Genomic DNA, 20,143 nt, shown 5'->3' with positions numbered 1-20,143 from the left:
TCATACTGTAGCTCGCACGTCTTCTGAGCTCCGGGAGGATCCTGCAAATGATATTAATCTCCACCCCCAACCTGCTGTTCTGAAGAATACCTTCCAAACAGGGGACAGAAAACTCAATGTGGGGTGGGGGGGAGTATCGATTTTAGCAGTAGGAAAAAAAAAAATGTGGTTCCTGCAAATTACAAACCTGTGAGTTTCCCTTCCACTGTCCGTAATCCATCCAGAAAGACCTATTAGCGAATGTTTTGTGAGAAGAGCTAGCAAGCGGGTCAGGAGGATGCCAGTCTCAGAGATTGTTAGCATCCTTGGTGACCAGCCAAGACAGAGACAAGACGGGCCGGCACTCTGTGGGCAGTACCAACCGGGCGGGAGAGCTGGCGCCGTTGAGAAAACTGCTCCGAGGTGCCTGCACAGCCGCGTTCTTGAAAATCCTTGTTTTTGATGTACGCTGATCTCCATTTGACAACGGAAAACGTACTTGCGCCGACTGTTACAGCCAAATGGCCATTCTTCATGTTTATAGAGCTCGTGCAAATATAAATGAAGATTCCATAGGTAAAGGAATAAAATTAATCGGAGATGCCAGTGTTTGAACAAACAAGCAGAGAGTGAACACCATGATGAAAATGACATAGAAAAGTCCATTTCTATGACCGTGCTGTGAGGGTGGTTTGGACTGTGACTGCAAGAAGCCTGTGTGTTGTATGTGGGGCAACATTGAGGCCCCCCCCAGTAATGATGGGGGAGTTGAAATGTTTACCCTTCCTAGAAAGCAGGTGGGAAATGTGAATGGATGAAAAGCTTGTACACTTTGACCCAGAAATTATGCTTCTCGGAATTAAAGAAATAGAGATTTCCACAATGATTGATGGGTTAATTTGAATATCTACCCTGGTTTTTTTTTTTTCAAAGCCTACAGGGATGGGTGGGTAATTAAATGCAAGGCATCATTGATGAAAATGTCTTCTCTTGATGAAAATCAGCCTTACATTACACAAAGTGTCTTCTACTAGGAAATGCCTGGGATTTGGGCACCCCCTTTTTTGAAGTCAATTTTGTAATGGTTATTTAAATGGGGGAAAATACAGAGTGATTTCTGCTGTAGAGTTGGTGCCAGTGGTAAAGAACCCATCCGCCAGTGCAGGAGACATGAGAGATGTGGGTTCGGTCCCTGGGTTGGGACGATCTCCTGGAGAAGGGGACGGCAGCCCACTCCAGTATTTTTGCCTGGAGAATCCCATGGACAGAGGAGCCTGGTGGACTACAGTCCATGGGTTGCAAAGAGGTAGACACAACTAAAGTGCCTTCATCCCAGAGGGCTGGGCTTGCCTTCATTGGAAACACACCTGGACTGGCAGGAGACTAGCTGAGCAGCCTTCCCGAAGGGGGCCCCACCCAGGCCACCTGGTCAGCTCCAGCCTCGGCCCAGCGCCCACTGAGGTTCCGCCCACCCACACGCTGGGTTCCTATGTCTTGGGACTATGTCCCCTACATTCTTCCTGTTGGTTCAGTCACCCTCAAGAAAGTGCCCTAAGCAAATTCCCTGGTCACAGGCCTGTGGGGTGACAATATTGATTACACCTTAAGAGAAGAGCACCGAAGAATTGATGCTTTTGAACTGTGGTGTTGGAGAAGACTCTTGAGAGTCCCTTGGACTGCAGGTAGATCCAACCAGTCCATCTGAAAGGAAATCAGTCCTGAATATTCATTGGAAGGACTGATGCTGAAGCTGAAACTCCAATACTTTGGCCACCTGATGCGAAGAACCGAGTCATTTGAAAAGACCCTGATGCTGGGAAAGATTGAAGGCGGGAGAAGGGGACGAAAGAGGATGAGATGGTTGGATGGCATCACTGACTCAATGGACATGAGTTTGAGTAAACTCCGGGAGTTGGCAATGGACAGGGAGGCCTGGCATGCTGTAGTCCATGGGGTCACAAAGAGTTGGACTGAGTGACTAAACTGAACTGAGCTAAGAGAACAGCTGGGGTTGGGGCATGCGTGTCAACACAGGAGATTCCAAAACTTTGTTGCCAAAGATTGCTGAAATCTCAGGGAAGAGGGCTTCATGCTGGAAACAAAAATATGGAAGACAGCGATGCCTGTTCTCCCGGTGATCAACAGGAGGGAGAGGCAGCGCAGCACAGGGAAGGAAAGGGGCATCGCTTTAGAGTCCGCTGGCCTCAGGGAAGCCCCTCACCCATCACTCCCTGGCTGGCTGGCCTAGGGCATGTCCTTGCCCCTTTCCTCCTCTGGAAGGAGAGAGTGGTGCCCAGCCACTCTGTGGGGTCCCCTCTTTGCTGCTTAAGGAAATGTGGTGTAGCTTCACTGCTCACTTCCACCTGAGCCGTCCCAATTTTGTTTATTATTGGGTGGATTTGGGAGGCTTTCCTCGTGGCTCAGATGCTAAAGCAATCTGCCTGCAGTACAGGAGACGTAGGTTTGATACCTGGTTTGGAAAGATCCCCTGGAGAAGGGAATGGCAACCCACTCCAGTATTCTTGCCTGGAGAATTCCGTGGACAGAGGAGACTGGCAGGCTACAGTCCATGGGGCCACAAAGAGTTGGATACGACTGAGGGACTAACATTTTCACGTTCACTGGAGTAGTAAAGGGGAAACATCCCAAGAAGGATTTAAAGGTGGTTAGCTTGAGAAGAGAGATGTGAAGTTAGATTAAAAAAAAAAAACAAACCCACTATCTTGATCAGAGCATAAACAAAATTGTTAAAAATCCTGCCTACATCAAATTCTAACATTTAAAAATAGCCTTTCTTATTCAAAGGAAAACATGTCAGTTTCAGAAAAATACAGATAAAGAACCAGAAGAAACATCTTACTGTTACTGAGAGGAGATTACAATCAGTGTTCTCTAGCTGCTCATTTCAATCTGGCCTGTGACGAGGTGATAAAAGGCAGTGGAGGCATTTTATTCATAACTGTGTATTTAACGTGGGCTCTTTTTTTTTTTTTTTCCTGGCTTCTTTGTAGCGGGCGGAATGGTTGTCAGGAGCCCCAGTCGATTCTTCCCTGCCCAATAATGTGTTCATTGTGGTGGTATTTCCTGGACAGCTGGGGTTGCTTAACTATGTAACAATAGCAAGATGAAGGAAACAGGCTTTCCAATTGAATATTTTGATACAGGATGGGTTGAAAGAGGGCACCGTATCCTGCACCCCGGGTACTGCTGATTGAATGATGACCTAAACAGAAATTGCACCGGTAATAGCATCACTGTCGGAAGATGAAGACCAGAGTGGAGGGTGGTTCGCCCAGTCCAAGGCCATCCTCAGAAGCCCGAGTGTGGACTTGGCGGGGATGCAGTGATCGCAGAGCAGTGTCACCTTTCAAGTGACAGGAACTAGACATTGGTGGTTCGTAGCCCCCCGGCCAGTCCCAAAGCTGACCTGCTCCAGTCCCCACCCACTGTTTAAAGACACACTGTCTCTTCTCCTCCCATGCGACAGCGCTTGATGGTAATTTCATCTGAAAAGCCTCCATCATGGGGGCTTTATTTTCACGAAGGCAAATAGTCTCAAGAAACTGAGAATAAAAATATCCAACATATTCCATCAGAAATCTCTGAGTCGCTTCTCCCAGCTCTGTCTGGACCAGAGCTAAACATTTATAAGGAGTAAGCTGTGCGGTTTTCAGTCCTTATGTTGTGTCTTCGTCATATGATTTGCATTCCTATAGGAAGCGCTGCAAACTTGGAAAGAAAATGACTTTCTGATTGAATCATATATTTCAAACGAAGCTCTTTCATGAATAAAGAATATTAATTACTGTTTCCAGAGTGATCCCTAGGTGTTTTGTTTTTTTTTTTTTTTTTGAGTTGTGTGGTAACAGAAACATTGTGCATTCCACCTAAGGTCAGCATAGGTTTAAAACCAGACATATGCTTTAAAAATTAATTCATGCTGGAATTGAGAACATGGAATTAATTAGGTGTCCAGAAGCATCCCGGTCTCACCTCGCTCTTACTTTTGATCCAAGTCCCTTATTTCACCAGTATTACATTCCCAGCCCTCAACTTCCAAAATGAAGGCGGGTAGGGGGGAGGAGCAGAGCTGAGTGCTCTTATCTAATCAGTTATCATGACAGGGTGTTTCTCAGGCCAGGCTTGTGTGAGCCAAGCCCCAAGCAGAGCAGTTAGGTTGGCAAGAAGCAGGTGGCTCCCGTGTTGCTCTATGGATTGCCTCGGAGCCTTGGAACAGGATTCCTTTGTGGGAAGTAATCTACTTTAACCATATATTAATACATACACACACACACACACTCCGCCCCCACCCAAAGTATGATTTATTTGTTTTTAATTCGCTCCATGGAGATTTCCAACCCCCCCGCCTCCCCCGCCACCCCATGAGGCTCTGTCCTGTTCTGTGGGCAAATCTGTTGGAATCAGACCCTGGTTTATGACCTACTGATTTCTAGGGGAGGGAGTGAGCAACGCAGAGTGAGGCAAGGCGGGGCGGTGGGGGGGGGGTACTTTGATCCTTCCAATAAGTCACACAGGCTCAGTCAGACAAGCGAAGAGAGCGTCATGTCCAGGAAGGCCGTCTCCTGCGTGACTGCAGCCCATTCCGGGGGGTAGGTCAGGCCCGCTGCTGATGGCTCATGAGGCACACCAGGTGGGAGAGAGTGTTGCCTGCATTTATCCTGGGGCCTTATCACCACTGCAGAGACAGATATCTGGGTTTGAATGGGACACACTTATTTGGCAGGCTGGACCTCATACACGACTTGTGGTTGTTTAGTTGCTAAGTCATGTCCAGCTCTTTTGCAACCCCGTGGACTGCAACCCGCCAGACACTTGTTTTTAGGGCTATGCTTAAAACAGAAATGTGGTGCTGGAGAGTCCCTTGGACTGCCAGGAGATCAATCAATCAATCCTAAAGGAAATCAACCCTGATTATTCATTGGAAGGAATGATGCTGAAGCGGAAGCTCCAATACTTTGGCCACCTGATGCGAAGAGCTGACTCATTGGAAGAGACCCTGATGCTGGGAAAGATTGAAGGTAGGAGGAGAAGGGGACGACAGAGGATGAGATGGTTGGGTGGCATCACCGACTCAGTGGACGTGAATTTGAGCAAGCTCTGGGAGATGGTGAAGGATGGGGAGCCTGCCGTGCTGCAGTCCGTTGGGTTGCAGAGACACAGATGGACACGACTTATCAACAACAATGACAAAACCCCGAGTTTCAAGTGTAAACTCTTGATTTATGCCCAGTGAACAAGGCAGTCTGAACAAAGCAGCTCCAGAAGAAAAGGAGGAGCCATGCATTCCGCTCGGGCTTGGGGTCTTTAGTTGGAATTGCTGGCCATATGTGTGGGTTATGGTTTCATATTTGAGACATGCCTAGTTTTAAATGAATCCAGTAGTAGAGTTCACGGAAAGGTAGACACGAGAGTCCATACTGACCTCAGCCCATGCGTGTGCCGTGAATTTTCCAAATTTCCCCGAGATGATGGCAGTGAGCCTGGGAGGTGAGATTCTTCTTCCTCTGGGAGAGCCTGAGTGTGTGTCTGTTTGTCCAGAGTTTTACCAGCTAGTGACTGTCTCTGCCACTGGGGCCTGAGGAGCCAGGAGCTGAGCTGAGCGTGGCAGTGCCTGGATGATGTCAGAGTTGCTCTGGAGTTTTTACCGTGAAAAATGCCCTTTGTACATCCAGACGGGACTCTTGTACACTGAATGTACCCCGTTCTTTTAAGAACCACCACTGGGACGTCCCTGGAGCTCCAGTGGCTAAGACTCTGCCTTCCAGTGCAGGGCATGTGGGTTGGATCCGTGGTCTGGGAGCCAAGAGCCCACGTGCCTCATGGCCAAAAAAACCAGAACATAAAAGCAGAAGCAAAATGCGGTGATAGTTTAATGGTGGCGCTGGCAGTAAAGAAGCGCCTGCCAGTGCGGGAGATGTGAGAGACGCGGGTTTGATCCCCGGCTTGGGAAGATCCCCTGGAGGAGGGCATGGCAACCCACTCCAGTATTCTTGCCTGGAGGATCCCATGGCCAGAGGAGCCTGGTGGGCTGCAGTCCATGGGGTCTCACAGAGCCGGACACCACTGCAGCGACTTAGCACGTATTTGAAAGAAAACAGGAAACGTTGGTATTTGTTAACTATGGCACATCTGGGTGTGAGCTGGATTGGGTCCCCTTCTAGAATTTATATGTTGAAGCCCTACCCCCTCAGTACGGCTGCACTTTGAGACAGGGCCTTTAGAGAGGTTATTAAGTTAGAATGAGGGCTCTCAGATGGCCCCTAATCGAATCAGACTGGCGTCCGATATTATAAGAAGAGAGATTAGGACACACATAGGCACAGAGGGAAGGCTGTGAAGACCCAGGGAGAAAACACCGCCTACAAGCCATGGAGGGAGAAGTCCTGACTTCAGACTTGGCCTTCAGAGCTGCGAGAAAGCACACTTGTGTGGTTTAAGTCCCCTGGTCTGTGATCCTTTGTGACGGCGGCCGGAGCAGGTGGGTGCAGCGCTGTTTCAAACGCCATCATGAACGCGTCAAGGTCATTAAACCTTTGGCAGCCGCTTGGACATCCGTGGACGTTTTCCTGTGCACTCTGACCTCCTTTGGGAAGCGTTTCAGCTTGTTCGTGCCCACCGTTTCCTGTGGGCAAAATAAATGTCTGTGTTGCTAGGAGTGTTGAGATTTTGCTTCAGAAGTAATGTTGCTGATTCTGTAACCCTTGGAGGGAGTGAGCTGACAGACCTGTGAAAGGTGTAGATGTCTCCTGGGGGACACGTACAGCTTTCCTGATGCCCGGGCCTGGGTCCCGATCTCATTGGACCTGGAGTGTGTCTGATGCTAAGAACTGATGGCTTCATAATTGAGGACTTCCGCTTTAGGGAAGGGAAGGCTGCATCGTATAGACTTCCCCTGCAGGCTTCCAGGGTCAGGGTCCAGGGCTGGGAAGAGGAGTGGGGGCAGGGCAGGAGGGTGAGAGAGGGCTCTCCAGGAGCAGGCGGGCTCTGCAGGTGGACTGGGCAGTGGCTGGGCAATTGGGGGCCACTTAGTTTTCCTGGGGAGACATGCCCTGGAGTTTGGCTGGAGGCAGAATCAGTTTCAGAGTTTGGGGGAGTCGGGGGTGGGGAGGCAGATTTGCTCAGCCTTTCTTAGAACTTAAGAAGGAGGGGGTTGGGTCTTGATGGAGGGATCTGGGGATAATCCTGACTTCTGGACTGGTGCCTTGTCCCTGGAGATTCAGATGAATGGGAGCCTGTTTTACCCCAGGCTGCCTGGAATGTTCGGTGCCCCCTCCCCACTTGGAACTGAGTGAGAAGCTGTGGGTGTTGGCTCCTCTGCCTGCTTGCTCCCAAAGTCTGTTACCTCTTTACCTCCCGCCTCCCTCCCTAAGCAGAGCACAGTGATGTTCTCTGACTTGCTTTCCCAAAAGCCCTCTCATCCTGTCTCCTCTCCGCCCTAGCTTCCCCTCTAGCCTCCCTTTGCAAGTCAGAGGACCCCAGAGTGGGGTCAGCCGCACAACCCCGCCTTGGATGCACTGGGTGCTTTTGGAGGGGGTGGGGGCAGGGGACACCCGGAGTGAGATCCAAGGCACAGGGGCTTTGGGGGATCAAATGGGATGAACTGTGCTGACATCTGTGAAGGGCCCCCCAGCTGAGCCTGGCCTTGGCCTTGGCCCTCTTGGGAGGGGCAGCCCGGGGCTGGTCTGGCTGAGCCTGGAGGCCCTGGGCTGCAGGAGGAAGGTGGTGGGGAGCTGGCTCCTTGGGGGTCTGGGTGGAAACGCTAGAACGGCTGGCTGGGGGTGGGCCAGCCCACCCTGCTCGCTGTGCTGGGGTTTAAAGCCTGGGGTTAAAACCTCTTGTAGGCAGGAGGCGCCACCCCCCCCCCCCCCAACAAGGCTTTGGTCCTGGATTCGTCAATGAGTGTGAATTACCTTTTTATATCTTAATTGTAAGTGAGCTGGTAAACTGAAAGTGTGTTGCGAGCATGGCTTACAAAGACTGGCCACACCACTGCTCTCCCGGTCTTTATCATGAGTGAGACCCACTCTGGCCTGGCTGCAGGAGGTGGGCTAGTGCTGCCCTGCCCCACGCAGGCCTGGGGAGGGCGGTGTGAGCAGACTGCAGGCCCAGGTTCATCCCTTGGCTTCACTGCAGCCTGTGAATGCTGGGGAGCTGTGTGCTGGTGGCTTTCCTTGACTTCCACCTCAAGTGCTAAATCTCCTCGGGCATAAACTTTTGTAATTCCAGAGAACAGTCTTCCTGAGAAGAAGGCCTTTGGTATGAACATTCTCCTGCCTTGCGTCACTTTAAAGAAAAAAATGTTTTTTGCACCCAGAAATGTCCAGTGACAGCTGTTGTTTCCTGGAGATTCCGGGACACTTTGGGTACAGAGAGGCGGTGTTTGCAGAGTGGCCACCTCTGTGGGCCCACTGCAGCCTCCCAGGCCTTCCCTGAATGTGCCATTTGAAAAGTGATGAAAACTTCGGAAATGCCAGGTACTCAGAGCCACAGGATCCTTGAATTGACTCTAGTGGAGGTCTCATCAGTAGCCCCTCTTTTCTGAATTACTTCAGGTGTTGTATTTCTTCCTGGGTGTTCTAAGCACCTGGCCCAACAGCCTGCATTTCCTTCTCTTCCCCAGTGGCTCAGCGGTAAAGCATCTGCCTGCAAGGCAGGAGACGTTCAGGAGGCTGTGGTTCGCTCCCAGAGTCAGGAAGATCCCCTGGAGACGGCAAAGGCAACCCACTCCAGTATTCTTGCCTGGAGAATCCCAGGGACGGAGGAGCCTGGCGGACTACAGTCCAGGGGGTTGCAAAGAGTCGGACACGACTGAGCACAGAGCACGCACCCAGCGAGGGCCCAGGGCTGGGCAGGTGGCCCTGCTTGCAGCATCCCAGTGAACTGGCCGACCACCCCCATCCCGGGCTGGCTGGGAACTCCTGGGTGAATCTCCACCCACCCTGTTTTGCATGGTGGGTGTGACTAAGACTCAGGCCCTTGGGGTGGGTGGGGAAGGAGCATCACCTTCCCGGAAACCTCCAAGGAAAGCTTTCTCCAGGTAGCAGACTTTCTCCCCTCTGAACCGCACAGTTCAGTTCAGTCCAGTCGCTCAGTCATGTCCGACTCTTTGCGACCCCATGGACTGCAGCACGCCAGGCCTCCCTGTCCATCACCAACTCCCGGAGTTTACTCAGACTCATGTCCATTGAGTCGGTGATGCCATCCAATCCTCTTATCCTCTGTCTCCCCTTTCTCCTCCCGCCTTCAGTCTTTTCGAGCATCAGGGTCTTTTCCAGTCGGTTCTTCGCATCAGGTGGCCAAAGGATTGGAGCTTCAGCTTCAGCCTCAGTCCTCCTCTCCTCCCTAAAATGAAGCTTCTGCCTCGGGGACACCGCCCCCACCACCAGGCAGTCAGGCTCTGGGCAATCTCTCCTCCTCCCTCCTCCCCCGCCCCGTCGCGTTTGCCTGTTTTCCACCGAAGGAGGGGCAGCTTTTCTCAGGGGGCAGCCACCCCAGATCCGCTGCAGCTGAGGCTTCTTGTGGCCAGGGGAAGAAATGACTCACCCTGTCCTCTGCGCCTTTCTAAACCGCTGGAGACTTCCTAGATACACTCGGAAGGGGCGGGGGCGGCCCCTGTGTGTGGCCTAGTAAACCAGAGCATCCGAGAGGGGGCGGGGCCCGGCGAGTCAGCTGACCTCTGCTGGTGCTTGTGACATAACGGGGGTCCTGCTGCTCCCCCCGCCCCCAGCTCAGCTGGAATCAGCCCCCTGGATCGATGGCATCAAGCCCTGGGCAGCATTTCTTCAGTAGAGCACTGATCAAGGCTGGGATTTAAGAGAGAAAGCTGCCGGCCGTGGTCTTCTGGGGGGAGATGGTTGTGTCCATGGCACGTGGCAAGTGTCAGGTCAGAGAAAGTGACTGATACCTTGAAGAGGTGTGCACAGGTGTGTGTGTGTGTGTGTGTGTGTGTGTGTGTGTGTGTATAGGGAAGGACACAGACACCTGAGCCCGGGCTCCAGTAATGAGAGGAGCTGGCTGATCCTGCAGGATGTGGTGGGGAGGCTCCATACTTCACAGTCCAGACTGGCAAGCGGTTAGACGTGTTGGGATGAAGGCTTGGATGCTGCAGCCCACACACGTGTGCTCCAAGCCCCGGAGCCAGGACTTCACAGCCATCATCACACCTGATCCTCACATCTGCCCTGTGATTGTCCCCTTATGGCATCAGTGAGGCTGATGTGGAGGCCACATTCCCAAAGTCACACAGAATTTGCACCCCTCAGGAGTCTAGCACCCCAGCTGCTCTGCACTGCAGGGGTCTGCAGGGGGGTGGGTGGGGGGCCGTCCGGGCCTGGGGCGCAGGTGCTGAAGGGGCATTGGACTCTGCAGGTGATGGGACTCTCTGGAGGTCTGGGGCAGCATTGTGCCCCAAAAGTCTGTGATTGCAGCAGAAAAGGTGGTTGCCTAAGAGTGGGCTAAGCCAGCGGCATGGTGTGCCAGGCCTGCCTGCCCAGGGCACCCAGGGGAAGATGGTGAGAATGGGAAATACTTGGGGACGGGGCGGGCACTCCTCATTTGGGGGGGATATTGGGAGAGGCTGAGGACAGACAGACAGAAGATAGACTCTTGTTTCTGTGTCCCATTAAGTGGGCGGTGATTGAGCAGTTTCATGGGCCGGCCTGGCCTGAGGCGAGCAGGCGATTGTGATAGACATGCCAACTCTGAGCGGGGGAGAGAACGGTGTGGTCATGAGGCTGGAGAGCCAGCTACTCTGACCACTGTCCTGCACACTTCCTGGGAGGCGTCCGCAGGGAGGCGGTCAGCTCTGATCGCTAGCATGGAGAGGCGGGTGGGGGCCCAGGGCTGCAGTGGGGACCGCAGGACGTGGTGCTCAGCCCTGCCCGCTGCGTGATCGTCTGCACTGGGCCCAGGGCCCCGGCACTTGAGCTTGACCGAGAGCTTCTTGGAGATGTGCAGGGCTGGGTGAGGGCCACGTGCTGCCGGCCCATGAACATGCTGTGAGGCGCATCAGTCCAGCGGCTGGCGGTTGGGGTGAGCGTGGGCGGGGGCAGGGGGTCTCAGAGGCACCAGCGGGCTGGCAGGGTCATGGCTGGTGTAGACAGTGGGATGTCTCTCAGCCTTTGCTGGATTCAAGGGTCTGAAGGACTGGGGAGGAGAGACTGTGTTGAAATAACAACTGGTGGCAGTTCTAGGAGAGGATGGCCAACCTGGAGGCTTCGGGAAGAGAATGTTCGAGGCCGGGATGGTAGGATGGCATTAGCTCAGCGTGTGGCCGTGTGGGAGGAGGCCCAGGAGGCCAGCGAAGGACAGGAGACCCCTAGAGGGCAAGAGGCAGGGGTGCCCTGGATGGACCGAGGACTTCCCCAGCCGCCTCCCTGCCGTGGAGTGGAGGAGGGACCCAGGCATGGTACCCAACCCCCCGCCCTGTGCCCCCCTTGTGGCCGAGCCAGCTGGTCGTGGCTTCAGTGGTTATCGGACTTTGTCATTTAGAGGCTTCTCGGCCACCTTTGACCCACCCACTGTGGTGCTGGCGGGTGGAACCTCCTTTTCCAAATTTAGAAAGTTTTGTGCGGGTCCGTCGCCGGGCAGGTTCACAGTTCAGCAGCAGTCCTAGGGGGACAGAGACGACAGGAGGGGGAGACTCAGTCCAGATTTTGGGGCCTGTAGATCGCCTGCCCACAGCTGGTTTATCCATCATTCCCGCTTTGGTCCTTCTCTTTTCGTAGAAGGTTCCAGGGCAGGTGGTGATTGTTTTTAAAGGAGACACACCTCACACAACTTCATAACCAGGTAAAGAAGCTGAGAGCCCGCCGGAGTCATCTGGGCCAAGACCTGCAGCCCTGTGTTCCCCAGTGCCCCTCCACATCTCTCAGCTTTCTGCTCCAGGAACCCCCTCACCCCTGCTCTTTGCAGGCTGGGTGCTGATGGCCAGGGCGTGGCGAGCAGATGCGAAGATGTGGACGTTTTATTCCATCTTACTGTGTTGGAACTGATCCTGGTGACCCACTTCTCTCCTGTCCCCAGAGCTCTTATGCAAATTGTCATCTACTGAGTTGGGGGGTGGCTGCTGTCGCCAGCCACTGTGGGGCATTTATCCTCCCAGCCTGGGAACCAGGGAGCTGGTGACACCTTGGCTAATGAAGGCAGGAGGCTGATCACATGTCTTCCATTGCAGATTTGGGGTAGGGGGGTGGATTTGAGATTCAAACAGGCATCTCAAACATGCTGTTTTCAGCATTCAGAGAAAAACATATCAAACCTTTATGTCCCCGGGCACAGATGAAAGATTTCCAGATATCTCTGCAGCCAGGTGCCACATGAGCTGCAGTCATGAGAACTCTTGTTCAAATAGGCTTTTTCTCCATAAAGGTGAGCTTTGTCACCATGCTGATAATTCCCAGGGCACTATTTGTGTCCTCGACTTTTAGTTTCACAGGAGTTCTGGATTTTATGACTCTGGGGGGGTGGTCTGTGGGTCCAAAGAGCAGCTTGGAGAACACCCAGCCGTTGTCACACACGCACTCAGGTGGCTGGTCTTTGCCAGTTCCTGGCGTTGGTTTCCACCGCAGAGGCTGTTAGGAGGGTCCCTACAGACTCTCGCTGGGGTTTTGCTTGCCATGTCTGTAGGACCGCCCCGTCGGGCAGATGTTATTATGAGGGGGTCCCTCCGGTGGGATCCTGCAGTGCAAGATGTTAGCAGGTGGGCTCAGCCCCTCTGCCCTCGCAGGCTGGGAGGGTTAGGTAATCTGCAGGAGTTGCTTGGGTTTGCTCCACACACATTCCAGGGCTGCTTCGCAGCTGTTCAAGGAACAGGTGCTCCGTTGTGTGTTGCCCTTGATTAAATCCTTCTGACTCCTCGGCTGAACCGCCGCAGAAAGCTGGAGGCTGGATGGAAGAAAGGGGAGCTTCCTTGCTGGGAGCCCCACGGTGGCCGTGGGTGGGAGCCGCTGTGGTTGTCACTCCAGTGGGGGTTGGTATTTGTTTCCATAAAGTGGCAGTTCATAGGCTTGGCTTTCATTCTAGCCTGTCTCTTTTGCCTGACACTTAGCTAGACCATGAAGACGTTTGTGACATTCCTGTATTGGAGAGTGAGGACCTAACTCCTCCCCGACACGGGCATATTTCTGAAATCAAAAGCTGCTCGTCACCAGCCTGCTTAACTGGACTTGTGGTTTCCACTTCACTTTAGACTTTCCTGGGGGCTCCTGTCCCAGCTGTGTGCAGGGCCCTCTGCTCCTCTGCTGTGGCCTCAGGCAGGTGGCTTCCCATGGAGTGAGCTGCTTTATCTGTGAAATGGGTCAAAGGTCCGTCTAGTCAAGGCTATGGTTTTTCCAGTAGTCATGTATGGATGTGAGAGTTGGGCTATAAAGAAAGCTGAATGCCGGAGAATTGATGCTTTTGAACTGTGGTGTTGGAGAAGACTTGAGAGTCCCTTGGACTGCAAGGAGATCCAACCAGTCTATCCTAAGGGAGATCAGTCCTGGGTGTTCATTGGAAGGACTGATGCTGAAGCTGAAACTCCAATACTTTGGCCACTTGATGCGAAGAGCTGACTCATTGGAAAAGACCCTGATGCTGGGAAAGATTGAGGGCGGGAGGAGAAGGGGACGACAGAGGATGAGATGGTTGGATGGCATCACCGACTCCATGGACATGAGATTGAGCAAGCTCTGGGAGTTGGTGATGGACAGGAAAGTCTGGTGTGCTGCAGTCCATGGGGTCGCAAAGAGTTGGACACAACGGAGTGACTGAACTGACTGAAGATCTCTTCCAGCCCTCACTTGCTATAATTTAAACAGTGGTTCCCATTTGCAAAGAATGGAATGATGGTCACCCTAAGCTAGTTCAGGAGGGGACTGTGTGACCAGGTATCTCCCACCCTGGATCTGTGGCCCGTCCAGGCTACACACAGTTTCTGCAGGAGCTCATGGCGGGAGCGGAGATCCCACGTGTGCTCAGGTACTCTCTCCACACCTAGGCCTTGCTGGAATGCACTCCTGGGTCCAAACCTTCAAGCATCTTGCTTAAGACATTTTCTGATTAAACACAATACCACACTGCTTTGGATTTTAAGTAATTAAGATAGGTGAAACCTCATGTTTTTCCTTTCCAGCATTTTAATCACATTCCTGATACTCATTTAAACCAATCGTAAGTGATAACGTGTCTATCACAGATGGCCTCCTCTGTAACTGCTGCTGTTCTTTGCATTTTGGGAGAGACAAGCTGGAAATAATTGCTTCTCTTTCTATAGAGAGGCTGTCTAGAGCCTTTCTTGATTACATGCAGAAGTAGGCGGGACTGGTTGAATAAGTAAAACGGTAAAATGAAAAGTCAAGAAGACCGGGAATCCCTTGTCTCCTTTCCACGTGAGTGTGTCTGGCCTGTGCCTTTGGACTTGTGGTTTCCCACCTGGGGCATTGTGCTCCCAGGAGATGTTTGCCAGTATCTGCCAACTGCAGGGGCGGTGTGTGTGTGTTTGTGTGTGTGTGTTGCTACCAGCATCTCGTGGGTAGAGGCCAGCGATGCTGCTAAACAAACATTCTACGATGCACAGGACGGCCCCCACCAAGAAGGAACCAGCCCAGGATGCCCAGAGCACCGTGGTGGATGCACCCTTCTCTGGATGAAAGCCACATACCACTTCCCTTTTGGAAACCTTGAGTGTTTCAGGTAGAAATACTAGTGTTCTGCCTTTCTCGTACCCACCTGCTTCTTAACTCAAGTAACACTTTCCCCTGGTCCACTGACTGTCAGGGTGGCCGTTTGTGATTCGTCTCGAACACAAAGTCCTCTGTGAGTCAAGTGTGAGCACCCTCGCGCAAGCGTGGTACCGACTGCCAGCATCTTATCAGTCAACAGTCAGCTGAAATCTGCAGGAAGGTCCCCGGATAAACCCTAGCTGCAGGGACACTGTGGGGGTGGCTCTCCCATCTTCCTCTGCCCTGGCCCACCCGCAGGGGCACCCAGCTCTCCGGCTTCCATGTGGGCAGAACTGCCCGATTCTCAGATCTGAGGATGCCTTTGGACAGGCAGCGGACTGAGAAACACTTTCTTCTGTGGTCAAACCAGGCTTGGTGATGATCGGTAGTGGTGAGCTGGTTCCTCACTCTCAGGCCTGGAGCTTGGTTGTCTTGCCCATTGCAGTTATGCCATGGGGGCTTCCTGTTAAAACTGAGGGGGGTGGCGCACAGGCCTTCAGAAGTCTGTGCGTCCAGGCACGCCACGTGGTCCCGTCACTAGGCTGGCAGTGACTGCACCATTGTTGGTCCTTGAGGGAAGATGCTGCCAAGCTACTTGGAGGCCCCCATGGTCTTTATCCTGCTGGATCAGAACGTCCTTGCCTCAGGGACTGAGCACAAGCTTCGTCCTTCTGTGACTCGAAGGTGTCTCCCTCGAGTCCCACTTTGACCTGCAGTTTCGAAAACGAGGGACAACGAGGTTCCTGATGAGGTCAGTCCCGGCAAGGTGATGGCAGGGGCTGAGCATCTCAGCAGATCCGAGGTCTAGATCCTGCTCTCCTCCATCTGACTTGAGTCTCTGGCCGAAAGAGATTGCCAGGGAATTGTTCAGGAAAACAGGCATCTCTTTCTCTGCTTCCTGTATGTATTGGTCAGCCTGCTGTGAGAAAAGAGCCCGTCACAGGCCCCGTGACAGCGGCGAGGGCTCTTTGTCGGTTCTTGAGGGGGTGGGCGTGCAGAGGCCAGGACAAGGCCAGTGGGGGCTGGGCGGTTTCTGTGGTCCACAGATGGGGCTCTGCCAAGATGCTGTAAACGTGGTGACTGGCTGGCATGTTCTGTTATTTGGAAAGGCAGCTCGTGGAGCAGATGGCTCTGCGGTCTACCAGGGGCTTCCTTTTAAACACGGCTGATCAGCTCTAGGAAGGCTTGCGAGAAAGCATTTTCACGCAGGGATGTTTCATTTGTAGGCAGCTAGACATGGCCTGGGACCGGAATGTCACAGGAGGGTGGTCGAAGGACCTTTATCAGCTTGGGGCTGGGAGAGCGACGTCAGCTGCCAGGGGTGATGAATGGGGGGCTGGGGGCGTAGATAGGGCCGGCCACCTCTCCCAGACCCCCACTGCAGTCCCTCCCTCTCTGACACCGGCATCTCTGCAGTATCGGGGCTTTGCCTGCTGCTCGGTTTTGATGTGGCAGTAAGATCAACCCCAATCTCTCTTTTTTTTTTTTAAAGCCCAAAATGGTGATACAGATATGCTCCATGGCTGGAAAAAATTCAAGAAATAATGGCCTAGAGGGGCTGCTTTAAAAAGCAACAGGAAGATGAAAGCGCCATGCCCACCTGAACACGTATAGTATAATTATTTTTATTTTTCAAAGGCAGGTCTGGCTGTGAGAAAGAGGATTTAGATTCTGGAGTGGCAGGTTCTGGCTGAGCCTCGGAAGAGCCCATTTGTCCAGAGCAGTAGGGAGAAGCCATTCTCCCAGGTTTTCCGGTGCAGACCATTGGGCCTCACATGGAATCGCTATAACTGCGTGGAAAACGGTGCTGCCGGTGAGGCTGAAAGCACCGAAAGATGGTGAACCCGCCGGCCGGCCGGCCGGAGTAGAAACAGCTTGCTCCTTCAGTGTCATCTAAGGCAGATCAGATGGAATCTTCTACTCTGCAGCCTGCGGCCTCCCACAGCAAAGTGCAAAACCCGGGCTGGATTTCAGACAATCATAGAGGGACTGGAAGGACCCTGACAGTCCAGTGTTGCTGTTTAGTCCTGAAGTCGCATCTGTCTCTGTGTGAACCCCTGGACTGGAGCCCACCAGGCCCTTCTGTCCAGTAGGATTTCCCAGGCAAGAATAGTGGAGTGGGTTGCCATTTCCTTCTCTGGGGGATCTCCCTGACCCAGGGCTCGAACCCATGTTTCCTGTCTTGGCGGGTTGGATCCTTGACTGCTGAGCTACCAGGGAAACCCAACTGCACAGTATTCACGTTCTAAAGAAATGCTGGCCACCCCGCCCCCACTGTTGGGCTTTTATGAATGCCCCAGATACCAAGATATAGTTTATATCTTAATTATGGGCCAGCTGATTTCATGTTAAAATTCATCTCAATGTTTTGAAGTTGTCATGGTGAGAACAGACCCCAGGCTAAGCTCAGGTCTTGGATCCTGGTCCTAACAGAGATCAGGTCTCTGCATTGCTGAGTTTTCGTTTCTCTGCTTGCAGATCCGGTGGGCCTTTAGGTCTCGATAGCTGTAAGATTGGAGGCTTTAGCTGTCTCTGCGGGTGCTCGTCCGTTACAGGGCACCTGTACCGTCCTTTCAGCCTCCTGTCTGTGTGTGTTCCATCACTTGGCCTTGAGATCTGCAGCCTTTTTCATGGGTTTGTGAATTCTGGAGATCAGAGACCTGGCCTCCTCGCTGCGGAGTGCCACAGTGGATACTCAATATATATATATTTGATGAATAAATTCAACAAATGGAGCAGTGAATAAACGAAGACTTGCTGACAGGTTATGAATCATCTGTGTTCAGTTCAGTTGCTCAGTCGTGTCCAACTCTTGGCGACCCCATGAATCGCAGCACACCACGCCTCCCTGTCCATCACCATCTCCCAGAGTTCACTCAGACTCACGTCCATCGAGTCCTTGATGCCATCCAGCCATCTCATCCTCTGTTGTCCCCTTCTCCTCCTGCCCCCAATCCCTCCCAGCATCAGAGTCTTTTCCAATGAGTCAACTCTTTGCATGAGGTGGCCAAAGTACTGGAGTTTCAGCTTTAGCATCATTCCTTCCAAAGAAATCCCAGGGCTGACCTCCTTCAGAATGGACTGGTTGGATCTTCTTGCAGTCCAAGGGGCTCTCAAAAGTCTTCTCCAACACCACAGTTCAAAAGCATCAATTCTTCGGCGCTCAGCCTTCTTCACAGTCCAACTCTCACATCCATACATGACCACAGGAAAAACCATAGCCTTGACTAGACGGACCTTAGTTGGCAAAGTAATGTCTCTGCTTTTGAATATACTGTCTAGGTTGGTCATAACTTTTCTTCCAAGGAGTAAGCATCTTTTAATTTCATGGCTGCAGTCACCATCTGCAGTGATTTTGGAGCCCCCCAAAATAAAGTCTGACACCCTTTCCACTGTTTCCCCAAATTTGGGCTTCCCTTGTGGCTCAGCTGATAAAGAATCCTCCTGCAATGTGGGAGACCTGGGTTTGATCCCTGGGTTGGGAAGATCCTGTGGAGAAGGGAAAGGCTACCCACTCCAGTATTTTTTAAGTTTTAAAAAATTTTTTAAATTTATGTTTAATTGGAGGGTAATTGCTTTACAATATCGCATTGGCTTCTGCTATAAAACCACATGAACCAGCCACAGGTACACGTATGTCCCCTCCCTCCTGGTCCTCCCCCCACCACACCCCCCATCTGTGCTGTCATGGGGCCCCCCGTTGTCACGGACCCCCCCATCTGTGCTGTCAAGGGCCCCGTGTCGCCCCTGTGCTGTGCTGTGGCTCCTCACTGGCTGTTTACGCCTGGCCCTGTACGTATATCAGCGCTGCGCTCTCAGTCCATCCCGCCCTCTCCTTCTCCACCTGCGTCCACAGTCAGCTCTCTGTGTCTCTCTTCTGCCCTGCAGATGGGTTCATCAGTGTCATTTTTCTAGATTCTATGCATGTGCATTAATATACAAAATTTATTTTTCTCTGACTTACTCTGTGTAACAGTCTCTAGGTTCATATTTTATGAGTTTGGACAAATATGTAATGATACATATCTATCATTCAGGGTACAGGGTATTTTCAGGGCCCTTAAAATCCTCTATACCATAAAGTATCTTTTAAAAAATAAACTCAACTAACTTTTATCTCATCAAGTCCAAATATCTCATTTCACTGAGGTAAAATTCAGATTTCCTAGGTTATAACCTCCTTTGTAAGAGACCCCGATTCATCTTTATAGCATTTTCCCTGCCATAAACACAATAGGTGCCCCATAATTATTCGAGAGACTAAAGAAGGGAAATCAGCATTTGCAAACAGCTGTCTAATCCCACAGCCACACCTGGCCTGGCCTCCAGCACTTTTCCTAAAAACCACCTCTCTGCAGTCTTGGCATTTTCAGGCCTAGAGAAGGCTGTAGAAAAGCATCCAGTTTGATGAGACATTTTCTTTCTGAAACTTTTAAACAAGCGAACTGGAGAAATCTATGTTCAGGACATCACGAAGAACTAATACGTGGATCAAGTCCATTGACTATGGTGCTGTGTTGGATAATACGGAGAACCAGTATCTAGAAAGCCAAGAAGTAGCTGGTCGGGCAGAGATGGCAAATACTTACTTAGTGCTTACACAGAATGCCTGCACATACGTCTTAGCTAATTCAGTCCTCACAAGAATGCTGAGAGTTTACGTACTGGGTTTTTTGTTCCCTTTTCCATCCCTACTTAACAGGTGTAAAAATAAAAAACCGACCCCTGAGCTCACAGGGCTGGGACAGGCCAGCCTTTTTCCTCCTCCTCTTCCTCACTGTGTCCTCTTGCCTCTGACCCCAGACAGCAAATGCCTGCCTGTCGGGAGGTTTCCCTCCACGTTGGGAAAATACTCCAAAATATTAATTAGGAGTGAAATTGCGGGTCCTTTGTTTGGAAGGCTCTGGTGTGACCCGCAGTCCCATCGCCTGCCTGATGCCTTCCTGGGCCCTTACTAGGAATGCATTATTGCTCTTCTAAAGTTAGGACCAGTACCTAAGATACTCTGTTTTTTAAAACAAGCCTCTTGAGTCGTATCTTCTTTAAACCACCTTGATGAGGACAGGGTTTCGTAAAAATCCTCAGTAGGTGACAGAGGGCTCATATTTTGTTTTCTTTGGCAAAACAAGCCCTCACCACCCCCTCCCCTACTCATCTGCTCCCCGCCCCCCACCCGACCCCAGGCTCCAGTCCGTGAGGCGGCGATCCACCCCGGCGCTTGGGCCCGACCGCCGATCCGCGCGCCCGCCGCCGCGCTCCCGGCACTAGGCGGCCGGGCTGGGCGCGCGGCCCGCCGTCCCTGCTGGTCCGCCGCCCCCCCGCCCGCCCCGCCCCGCCCCGGCGCGTATTTCCATTTTAAACCGCCGCCCCTCGCCCGCGGCCCGCGCAGCTGCCCGCGCGTCCCGAACCCAGGGAGTGGCGGAGGCTGCGGACTGTGCAGA

The 20,143-nt window shown here is 52.3% G+C and overlaps 1 protein-coding gene across 3 annotated transcripts in view; it reads left to right on the top strand.

Moving 5' to 3' along the window:
• Nucleotides 1-20,143, top strand: part of AGAP1 (ArfGAP with GTPase domain, ankyrin repeat and PH domain 1) — a 573,926-nt gene that overhangs the window by 141,627 nt on the left and 412,156 nt on the right. The gene's annotated exons all lie outside the window — the stretch shown is intronic.

This window comes from Ovis canadensis, chromosome 1, assembly GCF_042477335.2.
Source record: "Ovis canadensis isolate MfBH-ARS-UI-01 breed Bighorn chromosome 1, ARS-UI_OviCan_v2, whole genome shotgun sequence".
Lineage (NCBI taxonomy): Eukaryota > Metazoa > Chordata > Mammalia > Artiodactyla > Bovidae > Ovis > Ovis canadensis.
This window is presented reverse-complemented; position numbering and strand designations above follow the sequence as displayed.